The following is a 16,923-nucleotide window of genomic DNA, read 5'->3' as shown; positions in this document are numbered from 1 at the left end:
TGCTGCATATTATTTCTCTAGGTTTAAATGCTTTACTGTGTCTAATCAGATGCTAAATATTCAACTCGTTTTTATCTTTTTCAAATTTGCGTGATAGAAATGCATACATTTTATGAGAGGGCATTGCCAAACGCAAATCTTTTCTCTTAGAACTGGTATCCATTTTGCTTAAAACGAGGGCAAAATGAACTTTTTAATGACAAGTAAACTGAGATGATTTGGGGTCATTTTCGAATTTTTCAAACGATAAGGTTCAAAAAGAATTCTTTTGGTTTAAAAATCATCCATGATTTTTTTGGTTTGATTAACCTGCCTTCAATTTCATTCAACAGGCTAAAACCCGTAACCAATACTAAGTAACGGTCTTCAACAAAGTTTAGTTGTTTTGTAAAAAATTAGACTTAGACGGATCGGGTTAATCCTGGCAATTTTAAAACTGGCAAAATCCGGGCATTGGTTTTCAGAATTGACGACCAAAGATCCGGGAAATATCCGGGCAAATTTAGACAAAACCCAAAAATTACTAAAGAAAAATCAAGAAGAAAAATTGAAAAAAAAAATTCATAAAAATGTATAAAAAGATTTGAATTGTTTTTTAGGTTTCAAAAAACCGTTTTATGGTCATTTTTGTAAAACAAACATAAAAACATTCGTTTTGGACTCATAAATAAAACATTTTTACAACACAATTTGTTTTTTGTTTTGTTTGATTAGTCAAATAAAGCAAAAAAATCCAGGCAAAATCCGAGCTTTTTCTAATGAAATCCAGGCACCCGGGTCGGGCCGGACTGTTTCCAAATTATGTATTGAATATCTGGGCAAAATCGGATAAAACCGGGCAATCTGGCAACCTGACCCTAGATGCTTTATTTTATGCTACTGTAGCGAAAAGAATTTTGGCTGGCCTGCATTTTGTATCACCGGTTAAAAAAGGTTTATCCATTTGAAAATATATTCGATTGATTTTTCAAATTTAAAAAATCTGGATAGTTGAAGCGCTTTTGAAAAATCAGGACGGTCTCTCAAAAATCAGGGCAAACTCTGATAAATCAGGACAACTGGCATCTCTGCCTACAGAGCTAACACAGCTACGGGTGTGTTAATATACCAAAACACGGAATCGACCACCTTGTGATAGGTAATTGTAATAGTAGGCATGGTAGGCGAACAACTAGCTGTCAAAAAGCGCTCCGTCTCCACTCTTCCTCCACTAAGAAACTTTTGGTACTAGGATTGGGCGATCTTGGATCGATCCTGAGAAGATCGATCTTTTCAACTCCGATTTTCGATTTTTTGGATCGATTCTTTGGCCAGGAAAAAATCGATTAGATCGGTTTATTTTCGATTCGATCTTTCGATCTTTTTTTCTCATTTAGGGAAAAAAGTGCATAATGACCACCATAAGAAGGACGCTTATTTAACCGTAGTAATCATAATCGTAGTATATATAAACGTTTAAAAATGCATTTTGTAACATAGTCACATTTCGTAAAAGGAACATAAATAAATCGACGTAAAATTCTAGTTTACTTGTTTGTTTTTCATTTAGTACAGTAGTCATATAAACGCCTAAAGTTAGATAATATAAACATTTTGTTAAAAGGAAACACATAAAGCGCCCATCCATTCGAACTCGTCTCACTGAGAAGTTTACCGGATTTACTCCAGCTTCCGTATATGAATGTATAGTTATTTGTTTGTATTTGTTTGTAACTTCGTGAATCCAAGGGTGGATCGGTCATCGGGGACGATCGGAATATCAAAGGAGGGAAAGAGAAAAACTCTTTTGGATCGGGGGCAAATTAAGAGTATTGTTGTCCGAAGAATCGATGACGCCTTTCGGAGGTCATTGACTTCCGTTTCGTGTAACACAAGAAGACATGCGCGAACTGAGGAATCCGCGATCTGCGTTCTTTCACTTTGACCCCGACCGTGGTATCAGCAGCAGCGAGAGTCCTTTGACATTGTTCCGCGTTGTCTTAAATGTAAAAATGAGCGAAGTGCCCTTTAGTATTTAAGTTCTAAATGTTTTCTGTTCCTTCCGTTAATAGGCTATCACTAATTAGCTAGCTAGGTAGTGTGGGCGGTAAATTGTGTGCGAGGCAGCAAAATACAAAAAGGTATGATGTAAAAAAAACGTGTGTGTATAATGTGTGGTTAAATTTTAAAAAACGTGTTCGACGTTCTACCTATATAGCGATCACCGACCGCCGCACTTCTAGCGACGCACAAGCGGCAGCCAGGAATCCTGGCCCAGGATCTCGTCGACCGCCGGTCCCCAAAGTTAATTCCGGCAGCCCGGTAGGGGTTCAAAGTTTTGGTTCCCGACTCGAATCCGAGTGGGAAAAGGAGCTGGACACGACCGTCAATTCGTCCCTCCCGGAACGTGAGCCGTCAACCAAAGCGTTCCGAAAAGGTAGTACTCTACTTTATCGACCAACGAAAGGAGTGAGTACCCATAAAAACATGCGCATGTAAAAATATATCCAAATGATCATTTGACGAAATCTAAATCCATACACAAAATATTTCCGGACCATGATCGCAAATCGCATGGCTCCGTGATCGAATAATCTGGCCTGAAATTACCAATTGCAAACCACACACAGTTTGAGGGAAAGCTTAAGGGAGGAACAAATCCAAAAGTTATAATGTAACCTAGGTTAAATAAAAATTACAATGTCACACTGTACATAGTTCTCACCATTCATGTCTTGTAAATACATCCAGTTCTCCCCAACAATAAGTTTATGTTAAATTAGTCGCTAGTGCTTTCCCAACATTTGTCCTTAGGTCTAAAGGGTTTTTCGTTTGTTCTATCCGTTAATTGTTAATTGATTTTTTTAGTCTGGGATAGACTGCTCGGGAAAACAGTCTCCTCACTGTTGCTCCTATCACGTGTTTGGTGAAATTTGAATGGCCGCTTTTCGACCTATGATGAGAATCGCAGTTGAGCGTTTTTGAAACGGATAGGACGACGATATTTTGAATTTGTGTTTCGAGAAAACTTAATGCGTGTTTTGGTCGAACCGATCGATTCGTATCCACTTTAGGATCTTAATAAGAAAACCCGCCCTGGGGTCGGGATTCTCGCCGGGCAATCTCAACACGACGAGTGGTCCTCAATAGAGGTGGCGCTTAAGCCACTCGTTTTATGACGCGAAAACCGATCAGTGAGACGAATTACACTGCTACAAATTCACCCATTATAATTTTTATTTTTTTTGCCGAAATCTGAAAATCAGTCACTGTAGGGTCAGTATAAGCACCATCACTCGGGGTACGATGAGCGACTTACCTATTGGTAAGGTGTCGGAGAGATAATCAGAAAACTCGAGTTCGATTCTTGGTCGAGGCAATTTTTTTTTCATTAAGCATTCATGATCAGTTGAAAAATAAATTTAGAAATTTTTAATTCATTTCAATACAATTTTGCAAATTATTTCCAATCCTTATGAATTGGGTGCAAGAAGGTGTTTACGATTGGTTAAGATTAAAAAAATTGCATCTTAAGCAATAACGATTTTCAAAAAAATACTTTAAAAAAAATTGATTTTTGATTTTTTTTCCGCATATTTTGTTTGACATCTCTCATAAACATAAAAATTTTTTAAAAAATACCTTGAAATAATTTCTCTTAATCTCTAGAATATTTCTTGTCAGTACATTTCCGAGATTTTTGGATTTGTTGATAAGTGTTGTTTTAAAACACTTACTCCGGTTCACTTTACATAAAAATGCTTGAAATTTTTTTCTTCCATATGTAGAAGGATTAAAAAATATTGAAATTTTGTGTCTTTTTGCATATTTGGAAAAGATCGATTAATCGGAGATCGATCTTCAAGCTCCGATTTTTTAGATGGATCGATCCCAGAACCGTTCATCTGAATCGATCTTGGAGATCGATCTTTTCCCAAAGATCGAACAATCCTATTTGGTACCCCTTGTCTACTTTCTTCAAAAAGCTTACACCCTAGCTGCAGGCACTCTGAACAGACCTCTCAGTCAGCGATCAACTCAGTCAGAGATCTGGGAAGGTGTTGAGGATAAAAAATCAGGGCAATTTGTAAAAAAAAGTCTATACATGAGTGTGCACAAGCAAAAACCACAAATATACTACCAAAAAGGTTTTACTCGATTTAAGTGAGCGTGGGGGTGGATATTTGTATGGTTTTGTATTCGGGATGTTTTCAAGTTAAGAACCATATAACAAACATACTCTTTTACCACATATCATGTCGAACTTACAGAAAAAATAAGTTTTAAGGAATGATTGGTGAACTATGAACGCATACAAGCGAGGTTTCTATTATAAGCAACCACTTTTGGTCATGGATCATACATGAATATTATCAACATTCAGTTTTGAAAGTCTGTAAAATCAGTGCACTCTGAGCATAAATTCAAACAAAATCTGTTTCTGAGCAAAATCTGGACGAAGGGTCAAAGTCTGTGGTTTACTGGATCAGAGTACCTGGCAACCCAAATCTTAGTTGAACTTATCCCGTTATTTTCAATCCTCTGTAATGTCAAAACTAAAGGAATATTGCAAAGAATGTCAAAAAACGAAAGGCCAATAATGAGTCTCCTTTAAACATCCCTCGTTTGGTAACTTTTTTGGAAGCCATTTTGGTAGCCATTTTGAATATTATACCACCCAAAATACCATAGACAAACATTCAAAAATGACAAATAACATCTAAGAAAGTTTTCTTTCAAAAAAGCTATAAATGTAATCAACAAAAAATCAACGGTAATTTCCCTAGCAACCAGAAATCCCTTTAATAGGTTTCATAGAAGCTTAATCAGCTCTTGTTTTTGTCTGAAGAGAATGCTAGTCAGCCCAAAATTTAAGTTCTTAAAACTACTTTGAAGTTCGTTTGGGTGTCTGAAGAGAATGCTATTCATCTTCTAAGAGAATGCCAAAAAACTTCTAGGGTATTTCGGGGGAATATGCACCTGCTAAGGGAAACGACCGAGTATGCGGAATACATAAGGTAAACATCCGAATAAATTGAAACATGTGCTTCGTATTTCTATCTTCTACTCATATTCTGTCAAAATTATTACTTTTTAATGTAAAAACTATGAAAATATTCGATTTTTTTACAAACGCCTTCAAAAGCAACCTTTGAAATCATTGGATGTTAAACGCCCCAGTGTAGGCAAATGATGCTCCAAAACATTGGACCAAAACGACTCGAAAACAACACAATATTCACAGTGAAAACAAACTAATTCTGTTATCTGATTCGGAAAAAAGTGCAAAAAATATTTTTTTCAAAGTTTATCTACACATAAAAACAAGTGGTTTGTTAACATTTCTCAATGAAAAAATGATATTTTTTTAAATTCTTGACTGTATTTTGAACTGTGTCGGTTTCAACCAAATTTTTCTGCTGCTTTTGGCGACAAATTCAGTGAACCGATTCGATTTTCTGTGCACGTTTTTTACTCAAATCCGATCGAAAGTTATAATTATTATGCATCCTAATGATAATTTAGGACTAAGCAAAGAAGAACATCGATATATCATTTCGATAATCGGTCTGTATTCATGGAAAACTGCACTCCAAAATTTAGAATAAAACACGTGGTTTTGTTTACATCTTACCGAACAGCACCTTGAGAGGAGGGCGATTTGTCCATAAATTCATGGGGGCATTTTGATCGGATATTTGAATTTGAATATATCTTCAGTTTACCATAAAACAACAATTTACTGCAGTTTTTTATTAATTGATAATTGAAATATATGATTTGAACTATCAATAAAATCAATGGTGAGGATGTTTTAAGCAATCATCTTGGTGTAAAAGCCTATTTCATTTGATCACTTTTTACAACTTAAGTAATGGATAGCCACCTCAAAATTTAATTTAATTGTTATTCGTGTTTTACTGAATATCTGATAACCATTTTTATTAAAATTACATGGTATTGGTTTTAAGAACACATTAGTGTAAAAAGAATCCACTAAAATCTTCGCAAATCTCCAAAATTTATCAAAATATAGTCGCTGGCGTTTTACCCCGCAAGGGCATTATAGACAGAAGTACCCTACGTGTCGAAAAAAAATCAGGTTGACGGATTGCTCTGACAACCAGATGACAGATTGCTGGGTTGCCGGTCTATCATGGTCTATCTCATTGATTTGAATTATATTGTTTTGATTACAAAAGCTAATGACGCCTAGAGAATTGAACCGCTGCTCTCTAGGTTGCGATGAAACCCACCAGCCTCTCGACCAATCCAGCAATAGTTCATTGCCACTGTAATAAATAGTATTTAAACACAATGTCATTTGAGATGATTGAATGGGTTGGCCAATACATTGTACTTTATTTCGTTTAAAGGACTTTCAGTACACTTAATAAATGTTAACAAAAATTCTCATCATCAAAAATTTGTTCGAATATCTCAACATTGATAAGGAACATTCGAAAAATTCTTGAATTCTATTTGTAAATATCAGTACTGAAATAAACTAAACAAATACCATGACAAGAAAATGATACACATTTTGACATGTCGCTTGGAATTCCCATATAGGTTTTTTAAAAAACCAAGAAGTATTTTAACGGTGCGGTAGAAAGTGTTAAGCGAACTTTTTCGACTTTCTTGATACTTAGAAGTTGCATTGAAAGCGCTTAGAAGTTCCGTTATCGATAATTTAACCTTTCAATAGGCGATGAAAGTTCCTGAGCAACTTTTGCGAGACAAGAGTCACCTGCAGCTACCTTAAAACATTTTCCAGCCAAATGTAAACTTCGGAGTTCCATTTTTAGGGAAAAATGTAACTTTTAGTTTCTTGGGTTAGCTCTTAGGGGCCGTTCAAATATTAAGTAACGTATAATATACTAATTTGTGGGAAAAAACCATGTAAAAACAGAAAAATAGAAAAGAAGGCAGACAGTAAGCTTTCACAACAATCACACCAAAGCGATTCTATTGGAAGTAGGATTCAGTAATTTTTAATTTACATATAATAAACACATAAAGACTGTGCTTCACAGGATAATTTCTGTATAATAAACATATTTTGGAATTCCATGATGATGATGTTAAACAGCATCGATACGTCGGACTTATCAGAACTTCGTTCTTGAATGAAATTTGACTGAATTGCCGAGCAATTGCCGCTTTATTATATACAGTCGACATCTCTTATGTCATTTTCGAAAAATTTTCATGAAATTCTGTACACAAGAAAGCTTTGGCGTAAAGTGATGATATACTTTATTGAATGACACCTCCCATTTTTGAAACGGGCTCGGTTCCATACAAAATCTATGTAAAATACGAAAACGCTTTAAAATTTGACAAAGTGATTTAAAATAAATTCAATAGGTCTATAGAATTTACGGTAGAAGAAAGTCTACCGTAAGCTTGCCAGATTGCCCGGATTTATCCGGGTTTGCCCGGATATTTGATGCAAAATTTCGAGAAAGTCCGGTCCTGCCCGGTTGCCCGGATATCGTGAAAAAAGTCCGGATATTGCCCGGATTTTTTCACAATTTTCACAAAGAAACAAAAAAAAAATCAAAGTTTTTGAGTAAGTTTTAGCAAAATCGATTAACGGTATGGAAACTTTCAACGGTTGTTTAAAATAATTTCGCTGATTTACTTTTATAAACCTTTAAATATTTAAGTGTTCCAAAAACTTTTTAAAAGTCTGCAATTACGTTAATAAAATATAAATTAATTTTTTTACATTTTTCTTTGTTTTAATATATAATAACACCTAAATTTTGCCCGGTTTTTGCCCGGTTTTTGGATTTGAAAAATTGAAATCCATGCCCGGATTTTGCCAGGTTTTTTTTGAAAAAATGCCCGGAATTGCTAGGCCCGGATGGGAGTGGAAAAAATTCTGGCAACCTTAGTCTACCGGGAACAAAAATCCTCTAAAATCTTTCATTTAAAATTTCCAATAGTCATCAAGCTTTGAGAACTAATCTATGAAACATGAAAAATGTATGGGAGGTCCCTTTTTCTTAAATGTGAATGTATGGCTCAAAACAGCTACTAAAATTTTCCAAATTGGAAAAGTTTAGTTTTTTTTTAAAGTTGAGTATACTTTTGCGAAAAAAAAAATACAATCCAATCGATGGCGATTATTTTTTTGCCATTTTTCTCGCAATAAACCTATTCAGATATATCAAATTAACGTATTAGTTGCGAAATCTATGTATATAAAAATAGATTTCTGTCTGTCTATCTGTCTGTCAGGTGGGGGTGGGGTTTTGGAGGTCGGGGTAGGTTCCTGTTATGGTTTGAAACACCTCTCCTTAACCGGAAGGAGGAAGGGGGTCTGCCAAACAAGAGAAAATTTTTTACATAACTCGAGAACCAATCTAGTAAATGGTACTTAAATTGACATAGGATTGTATTTGGATACGAAAAATATCTCTTTGATTATTTAAGACCCTCCCTGCTTCCAGTAAGAAGATAGAAAGGGGAGGGGGGGCTCTTTTATAATTTTTAACATTTCTCATAAACTAATTATGCAAATCGAATCAAATTTGGCATGGGAGGGTATTTGGGTACCAGAAATGTTCTAATGACTATTTGAGACCCTTCCCTCATTCCAATGAAGAAATAGGAGAGAGGGAAGAGGCTTTCATACAATATTTTGTATAACTGTACGGATATAAGGATACGGTAAATGTTTTCCTGAATCTTTGTTATCCCTCTTTCTTTCCAATGGGGAGATAGAAAGAGGAAGTTCCTACAATTTTTACATTACACGAAAAGTGTTTAAGTAAATGGAACGAAATTTGGCATGAGATGCTATTTGAGTATGAGAAATATTCGTATGATTATCTTCCATTGGAAAGATAGAAAGGGAGAAGTGAGCCTCCCATACGATTTAAATTGCTTTTCACTAGATCAATTAGAGCAAATGGATCCAAAGTACTGACCATACTGACTTGACACTCGATTTTGTTTGTTGGTTATTTGTTAATTTTGTTAATTTTTTTCAGCAGTACACAATATCGATTCTAGAGTGCGCATCGATCGCTTTTGGAAAAAATGCTATCCCAGTTGGGAAGTGCCACCCAACTTTCATGGTGAATTTTTCCTACAGGGATATTTTGTCAAATTTTGCAAGGCTCGCAATGCTGACGAAAAGTGGCAAAATTATAGAGAAAATGATTGCATTTTTGTTCTAAGTGTCATGTCAATGTGATCAGTGGTACCACTTTCTCCTTCAAGTTGAGAGATTGGAAAGGAAAAGGGACCTTTTTACCATTTCTGGCTAAACTTAACAACTAATCAAGCAAATGGAAACTAGTTTTATATGGGAGAACATGTGATACAAGATAAAGTTGAATTATTATTTGAAAACCCTCCATTCTTCTATTAGGAATATAGGAAGCGATTTTACAATTTCTTGCGATTTCACTGAGAAAAGGATTAGGGCACGAGAAATATTTCTATTTTTATTTGAGGCACCTCCCTCCATCCAATGTGTACGATTGTGAGAGGGGCCGAATTACAATATTGTAGAAATAACTTACAAATTAAACAAGCAAATCGATTCAAACTTGGCATGGGATTTTTGAACACCTTTTGGGATCAAAAAATTTCCGGATGCTATAGTAAATTCATTGCTTGATGTGAAAATTGTACTTGGAAAAAATCCTCAGGGGGGGGGGGGGGTTAAACCCCTACACTACCCCCCCCCCCGTTCGCACGGCCTTGTTATCTTTTTATATTTTTTCCGTGCGCATAACATATAGGATTGTGAGTTCTATTTAATTTAGAAGGATACGCCAAAGGCGAATATGAAAAAAAAACCAACTTTTATTCGTATGGAACTAGTTTGTAGCGAATTCTAACAAAAGAAAAGAAAGTAGAGAAGATTATTACCGGTCTAAGATCTTTATTGAGCACATTTCCTTACATCGTGAATAGTGAAACCGTTTAAAATTAGAAGTTGAATTCATATGTTTCACGTCAGCAGATAACCTCATCTGAAAAGAAAAAGAAAAGAAATATGTATTAATAAAATATTATTTATATTAGGAAGTGTAGTTCGAAAATAGCATTCGTGATATCAACACAACTTATTATACTCGGCTCAATAAACCTACCTACCTACCTAAGGGTCCAGCGCCGATTGACCGGCGCATAGGGCTGAGATAAAAGATCTCCACTGCTGGCGATCCGGAGCCAGCGTCTTCACTTGCTGCCAGCCGAGGTTCTCGTCAACTGTGCGGATTTCAGCGGCTAGACTTCGCCGCCACGAGCTTTTGGGCCTGCCTCTTCTTCGATGCCCATCTGGATTCCAGTCAAGCGCCTCTCTGCAATTCTCGTTTTCATCTCTTCGCAGCGTGTGCCCAATCCATCTCCACTTACGTTCCCGAATCTCGGTTTCTAGCGCCTTTTGATGACACCGGCGATGAAGTTCAACGTTTGAGATCCAGTTGCCAGGCCACCAAGCGCGGATGATGTTCCGCAGGCAGCGATTCACAAAAACTTGCAGTTTTCGCGTCGTCACCGCATATGTGCACCAAGTCTCACACCCGTACAGCAATACGGATTTGACGTTTGAGTTGAAGATTCGGATCTTAGTTCGTAGAGAGATCTGGCGTGACCGCCAGATGTTTCGGAGACTCGCAAACGCAAATCGGGCTTTTCTGATCCGGGTCTCGATGTCCTTCTTGGTCCCACCATCAGGCGTAATCTGGCTACCAAGATACTGAAAGCACTCCACTGTCTCAACCTGTTGTCCAGCTACCACGAAATTGGAACGATTTTCTGTATTGATTTCCATCGACTTGGTCTTTCCGACATTGATTTTGAGACCTGCTGCCTTGGAGCTTTCGGTGAGGTCGTCGAGTTTGCTCAATAAAGTTGTAAGTTAAAAATTTGACCATCAACTCTAAACTTTCATTTGCCTGACAAATGCAACATTTTCACAGTAGACATCCGCGTCGACCTAGAGCAACTTTGTTTATCCATCAACAGCTTCAGTACGGTCCAAAGGGCGATCTGTGAAAGATTTTTCATATATACTTACCAACCGACAGCAAACAAGTGAGGTTACCTAAAAAACAAATAAAAACAAACAAACATTAAAATAATCTCTTCAACTACAGAAAAATTTCGATCACCGGAACATACGAAGAAGAATTGATAAAAAATAAGTGATATCTAGTAAACGTAAGTTAATCTTATGTAAACAAAAACAAACATTTATATATTCCAATCTTTGTAGGAATTTTTAATATACTCTATTAAAATCTCGGAACCATCTCTATCATTCTTCACACCAACAAAACATACATTTTGGCATAATCAGAGAACTCATGAAATTTACTAACACAAAGTATAAAAACCAGATCGAAAAAACAAATTTAAAGATTAAGATACCTTTAATAAGATGAAATAATCTTTTTATTGAAATTCCAAACATCAGTTGCAGTTCTCATTCAAAATCAGTTGATTATGAATTATGCTGAGATTGATTTAAAATGTAACCAACTGAAAATTTAAAAATTTAGATAATTTAAACAAATTAAATTTATTTTTGCAAGGTGTTGCAAAGCACAACGGGTCAGCTAGTTATTTTTAAAAATGATTTTAAATTCAGCTTTTAAGATTAAAAAAAATCACTTGGAAAAATATGAAAAACGCAATCTTGTGAATAATTAAGTGATATCCAGCTACACTATTTACACAAATATTTACTCACAACATGTTGTTTCGTAATGTCAACCTCATTTTCAACTGGACACCCTGTAAGCACTTGAATAAAGTTCCCATTACTTTGTATAACCATAAACCTGACGTTATTCTAGGAATCGATTTTTTCTGCCTCGGGCATGTTGGCATTACCCACATTTTTCCCTTCCTTCAAATCTCAGGGGAAATGTACCAATCGTGGTCTCATTTGTCGGCGGTCTCTCCCCTCGATTTGATTCGGCCCAATCTCGATGCCGGAAATATGCTTCCAATCATGAAGTCAATGACGGATTGATTGGGTGGGTGCTATGGATCTCCTCTCTCGGTTGGTTGACTGGCTGGTTGGGTTCTTCCCATCAACGGGATTCTATCGGAGCGTTCGACGGTGAACTGTTGTAGTTGTTGCCGTCGTCGTCGTTTTCGTCATCCGGAAAGACCTTTGAGGTTAGACAAAAAACCAACTGAAAAGTTAGCTTATTTTTCGTCTGCGGGGAAAGAGCTGATTTATTCTTGGCGCGTATGCCTTCCTCGATTAAAGCTGTTTTCCATCATATCCGAGGATGGATGATTGTATCGTGCGTAGATAAAGCTCAAATCCACAATCGATTAGCTATCTATCCGCACTGTGAGTAAAAAAAAAATAAACCTTCAAAATCATATATTTTTTTAACTTGATGTACAATATCAAAACCATTTTGATGAATTGATATTCTCAAAATTTCAATACACGAGATTCTTAAAACGAAACTTAGAAAAGCTTCGAAGACTTAAAATCAATGTCTGTAGCTAAGCTACAAATAACAGATTAACGAAAAACATTTTCCGACCATGCTTATCAGATTTTTTTCTTCTTAAGGTGGATTATTAGAATTTCACAGCAGAAACTTTTTGATCCATTCAGCTATTTTTCCGATTTCTTCTGCCGTAGGTTCGGTGCGTTTTCCTGGATCGGAATAAATTGGAAGCGAGCATCGAAAAGGAAGAAGTTGGCCGAAGCTCAACATCACCGCTAAATGAGCCGTAAATCCTACGGAGGATAATTGGGTGTTAAGCGGTTTCCGCTGCTGGAAAGCTGACACTGCTGTCTTGTCCGCTGACAAAACCGGAAGCGGCTGGTCGGATGTTGTGCGTTGAACTGGAGTGAGTTTTTATTTCTTCTTGGCGGTGCTTCAATCGTGGCGGAAAAGAGTGTGGATAAAAAAAAAACATTGTAGAACATACCGAAAACTTCGGGCAAAGTGCTTAATGGGCCATGAGATTGGACGTTAAAATGATGCGACCTTGAGGAGATAAAACGTGACAAAATTTCCATGTTCCCCAAAGTTGCCATGTGACGGAAGTTTATCCCCTTCAGCTTGCGGTTTAAGATAGATCAATTTTCAGACCCATTGACGGATGGCTGAGCGGCTTCGTGAATTTCAATGGAATCGGTGTAGGTATGTTTCAAAGAAAATGGTATCCGTATCAAATTACATTTTTAGTCCATTTAAATTCGCAAAATAATTTTTTTCTAATCTATCCATAAAAGTAAGACATCCCTCCTACTGAAATATCTTTAAACCTATAAGACTCTGATAAATACAAAGATGTAAGAAAAAAAAAATAAAAACTATATATAAAGCAGTTTCCGTTTGTTTGTTTGTTTGTATGTTTGTCTTCAAAATGCTCAGCCATCTTAAGATATAAAGAGCTGAAATTTGGCTTGGGTGCTTCATAGGATCAGGAGTGATGAAAAATGTTTTTAGATTTTTGAATGACCTCTTTTCAAGGAGGTCGTCGATATAAGACAAATATTGTTTTTTACGGTATTGACGTTATAATACATTGGATTGAGATGGAAATTTGCACACGGGAGTTTTAAGGAACAGATATTGATTCCAATGATCCCATTTTGGGTCAGGGGGTCGGTAAAAGGGGTCGTCCATGTTATCTAACAACTGTTTTTGCTTTATTGACGTCATAAAACATGGGTTTAAGATGGAAATTGGCACACATTATTTTTAAGGGGCATGCAATTGATTCCAACCATCCAATTTTGAGGTAGGGGTCGTCAAAAGGAGTCGTCCATATCACCTGTCCACTGTTTTAGCGATATTGAAATCATTATACACCAGATTGAGATGAAAATTGGCACACAGGAGTTTTCAGTAACGAGAAATTGATTCCAATTATCCAATTAGCCTGTTTTTGCTATATTGCCGTTATTATACATTAAATTAAAATGAATATTGGTACACGGAAGTTTTTCAAGATGGATCATTGATTTCAGGCATAAAATTCGATGAACGGGGTTGGCAAAAGGGGTCGTCCATATTACCCGTTCACTGTTTTTGCGATTCTGACTTTAATATACACCGGATTGCAATGAAAATTCACGCATGTGGGTTTGAAAAGACGGGCAGCCGATTTCGGGTGTAAAATTTAGTAAAAGGGGTCGGCCAGAGGGGTCGTCCATGTTACCTGTTCATTTTTTTATTGAGATGTTGACAATATAATGCACCGAATTCAGATGAAAATTGGCTCACGGGAGTTTCTAGGGACGAGCAACTGATTTGAATTTTCAAATTTCAGGACAGGGGTCGACAAAATGGATCATATCAACTGTTTTTTTTTTTGCGATAATAACGTTATTATAAGTTGGATTGAGATGAAAAGTGGCACATGAAAGTTTTCAAGGACGGGCAATCGATCCCGGGTATTAAATTTGGTGTGAAGGGTCTGAAAAAAGGGTCGTTCGAACTGTTTATGTTTTAAGACGTTATTATGCACCGGTTACTCAATAAAAGTTCCAAATCATATATATATATATATATATATATATATATATATATATATATATATATATATATATATATATATATATATATATATATTATATATATATATATATATATATATATATATATATATATATATATATATATATATATATATATATATATATATATATATATATATATATATATATATATACATATATATATATATATGTATATATATATATATATATATATCTATATATATATATATATATATATATATATATATATATATATTATATATATATATATATTATATATATATATATATATATATATATATATATATATATATATATATATATATATATATATATATATATATATATATATATACATATATATATATATGTATATATATATATATATATATATATATATATATATATATATATATATATATATATATATATATATATATATATATATATATATATTTATATGGATGTAAAAATTATCACACGGGGTTTTTCTGAAGTAAGACAAATCGATCCGTATTGTGAAAATAGAAGTTAAAAGGTAATGTAAGCAGGCCCGTGCGAAGAACCCACGCATGGGAGGGAGGTGGGTTCCAAAATTTAAAATCCAGATTTTCATAGTTTTGAATCATTGCTCTTTCCGCCAAATCATCAATAAATCATTGAAAGTGATGTTCTTTATTTTGAACCAGTCATTTGCTTAAAAATAACTACGCAGCAATAAAGTTGACAAATCTAACATCAATATTTCAGAAAACACAGAAAACGAATTCTATTTAATTAATATAACCCAGATTCAAAAAGAAACTAAATCCGAATTCTAAAATAAATTTCAGAAACATAAGAATTTAATCATGATTTAAAATTGTTCAGCAAAACTTTAATAATTTCTTAATTAACATTCCTCTCTTTCATTTTCAATTGATGGCTTGATTAAAAAATTCCGCTGTAATATTTTAAATTCGAAGAAATATTTAATCACCATTTGAGTTGTGAGATCTTGATTCGGAAAAAAATTGATTTTGAACTTGATAGAATTTATTCGAAACGCATACCTTCTTGATGATTAAATTGAATTTGATGCAAAGAAGAATACATGAAGAAAGCAGAAAAATGATTAGTAGGCTTATTGTGTTTTCAGAACACAAAAATTCTGATTTGAAAAACAATGAGAAACTTATTTAAATTATTTTGAAAGAAATTTAAAATGTTTGACTATAAAAATTGGAAAATTCATGTGAAAATTTAAAATTAAAAATCCATAAAATTTGGAAATTTTATTTAAATTAAAAAACTTAATAAGACTTTCAACAAGATACGTTTCTAGGATTGATGATATTGAGTTTATAAGTTTAAAATGAATCAGTTTAAAGTGAAATCAATCATTGATATCTGATGCAACAACAAATCTTCATGAAATTGAAGAAAAAAACTGATTTCTAATTTATTTAAGAATAATAATGTTGATGATGATGATAATGATGATGATGCATGATCTAAAAAAGTTAAACTCTACAGTTTCAATAAACTTCGAATATATCATTGCAAGCATGTCGGACTTTAGTAAAGAAATTTAAATAAAAAAGGATATTATTGAATTTTACCAATTTTTTTAAATCTGCATTTGTTTTTCGCCTAAAACTATCTAAAATTAAATTTGAATTAAATGGAGTAACGTGATCAGGTAGAAGACTGATATAGCTTTTTCGCAGAAACAAAAATAAGTTGCGATCTAGGGGAAAGTGGATAATTGATATTAAGGCTTTTATTTAATTTTTTTTATTATTTGTCAAGAAGTCGAAAAGCAATTCTTGTAGGATTTTCACCTACTTTAAAAAGTGATTTCAGAAACAAAGCTGTAAGACAAAAACTAATTGCATATTTGGATTTTGGGCACCCAAAATTATATAAAATCATCTCTTCAATTATTTGTACCTAGGAAAATGATAAATTTAAGGCCTTGAGTAATTTGTCAAAAACTTTTTGGATATGGAGTTTACGATTCTAAGTATTGAGAAACACAAAAACAATTGGGGCTGAAATTGGTTTTTTAAGGAATATTTCATATCAGCATTAATTGGGAATGGCATTTAAAGTAAGTGAGCCTTATTAAGCTATACTTTTTCAGAGGTTTTAGATTTGATATTAGTAGGCCAAATGTTTAATTCTTAGATGTATAATTTTTGGTAACTAAGTTCCAATTTTTTTTCTGAACTCTGTTATGGTTTAAAATAATTACTTAAAGCTTTAATTAACGAAAGTTATCATGTTTTTTAAAGCGTGTCGAAGTTTCTTATTTTGGTACTAATTGTTCCTAATGTTAATATATAAGAAAAAATGTATAAGCGTACCCAATTTACACCATTTGTTCTGATTTTGCATATAGGTCTATTTTTTAATACTTTTATGAGAGAAATCTCATAACTCACCATGTA

General features: G+C 34.3%; 1 long non-coding RNA gene across 1 annotated transcript; it reads left to right on the top strand.

Annotated features, from left to right (window-relative positions):
* Positions 1 to 1,789: 1,789 nt before the first annotated feature.
* Positions 1,790 to 2,281, top strand: LOC129753473 (uncharacterized). The gene is made up of 3 exons (XR_008738935.1): positions 1,790 to 1,985; positions 2,052 to 2,120; positions 2,198 to 2,281. It is a non-coding gene; the product is annotated as an uncharacterized LOC129753473 (long non-coding RNA).
* Positions 2,282 to 16,923: the final 14,642 nt, after the last annotated feature.

The sequence above is a fragment of the Uranotaenia lowii genome, chromosome 3 (assembly GCF_029784155.1).
Source record: "Uranotaenia lowii strain MFRU-FL chromosome 3, ASM2978415v1, whole genome shotgun sequence".
In the NCBI taxonomy this organism is placed as follows: Eukaryota; Metazoa; Arthropoda; class Insecta; order Diptera; family Culicidae; genus Uranotaenia; species Uranotaenia lowii.
Note: the sequence above shows the minus strand (reverse complement) of the source record. Positions and strands in the feature narration are given on the sequence as shown.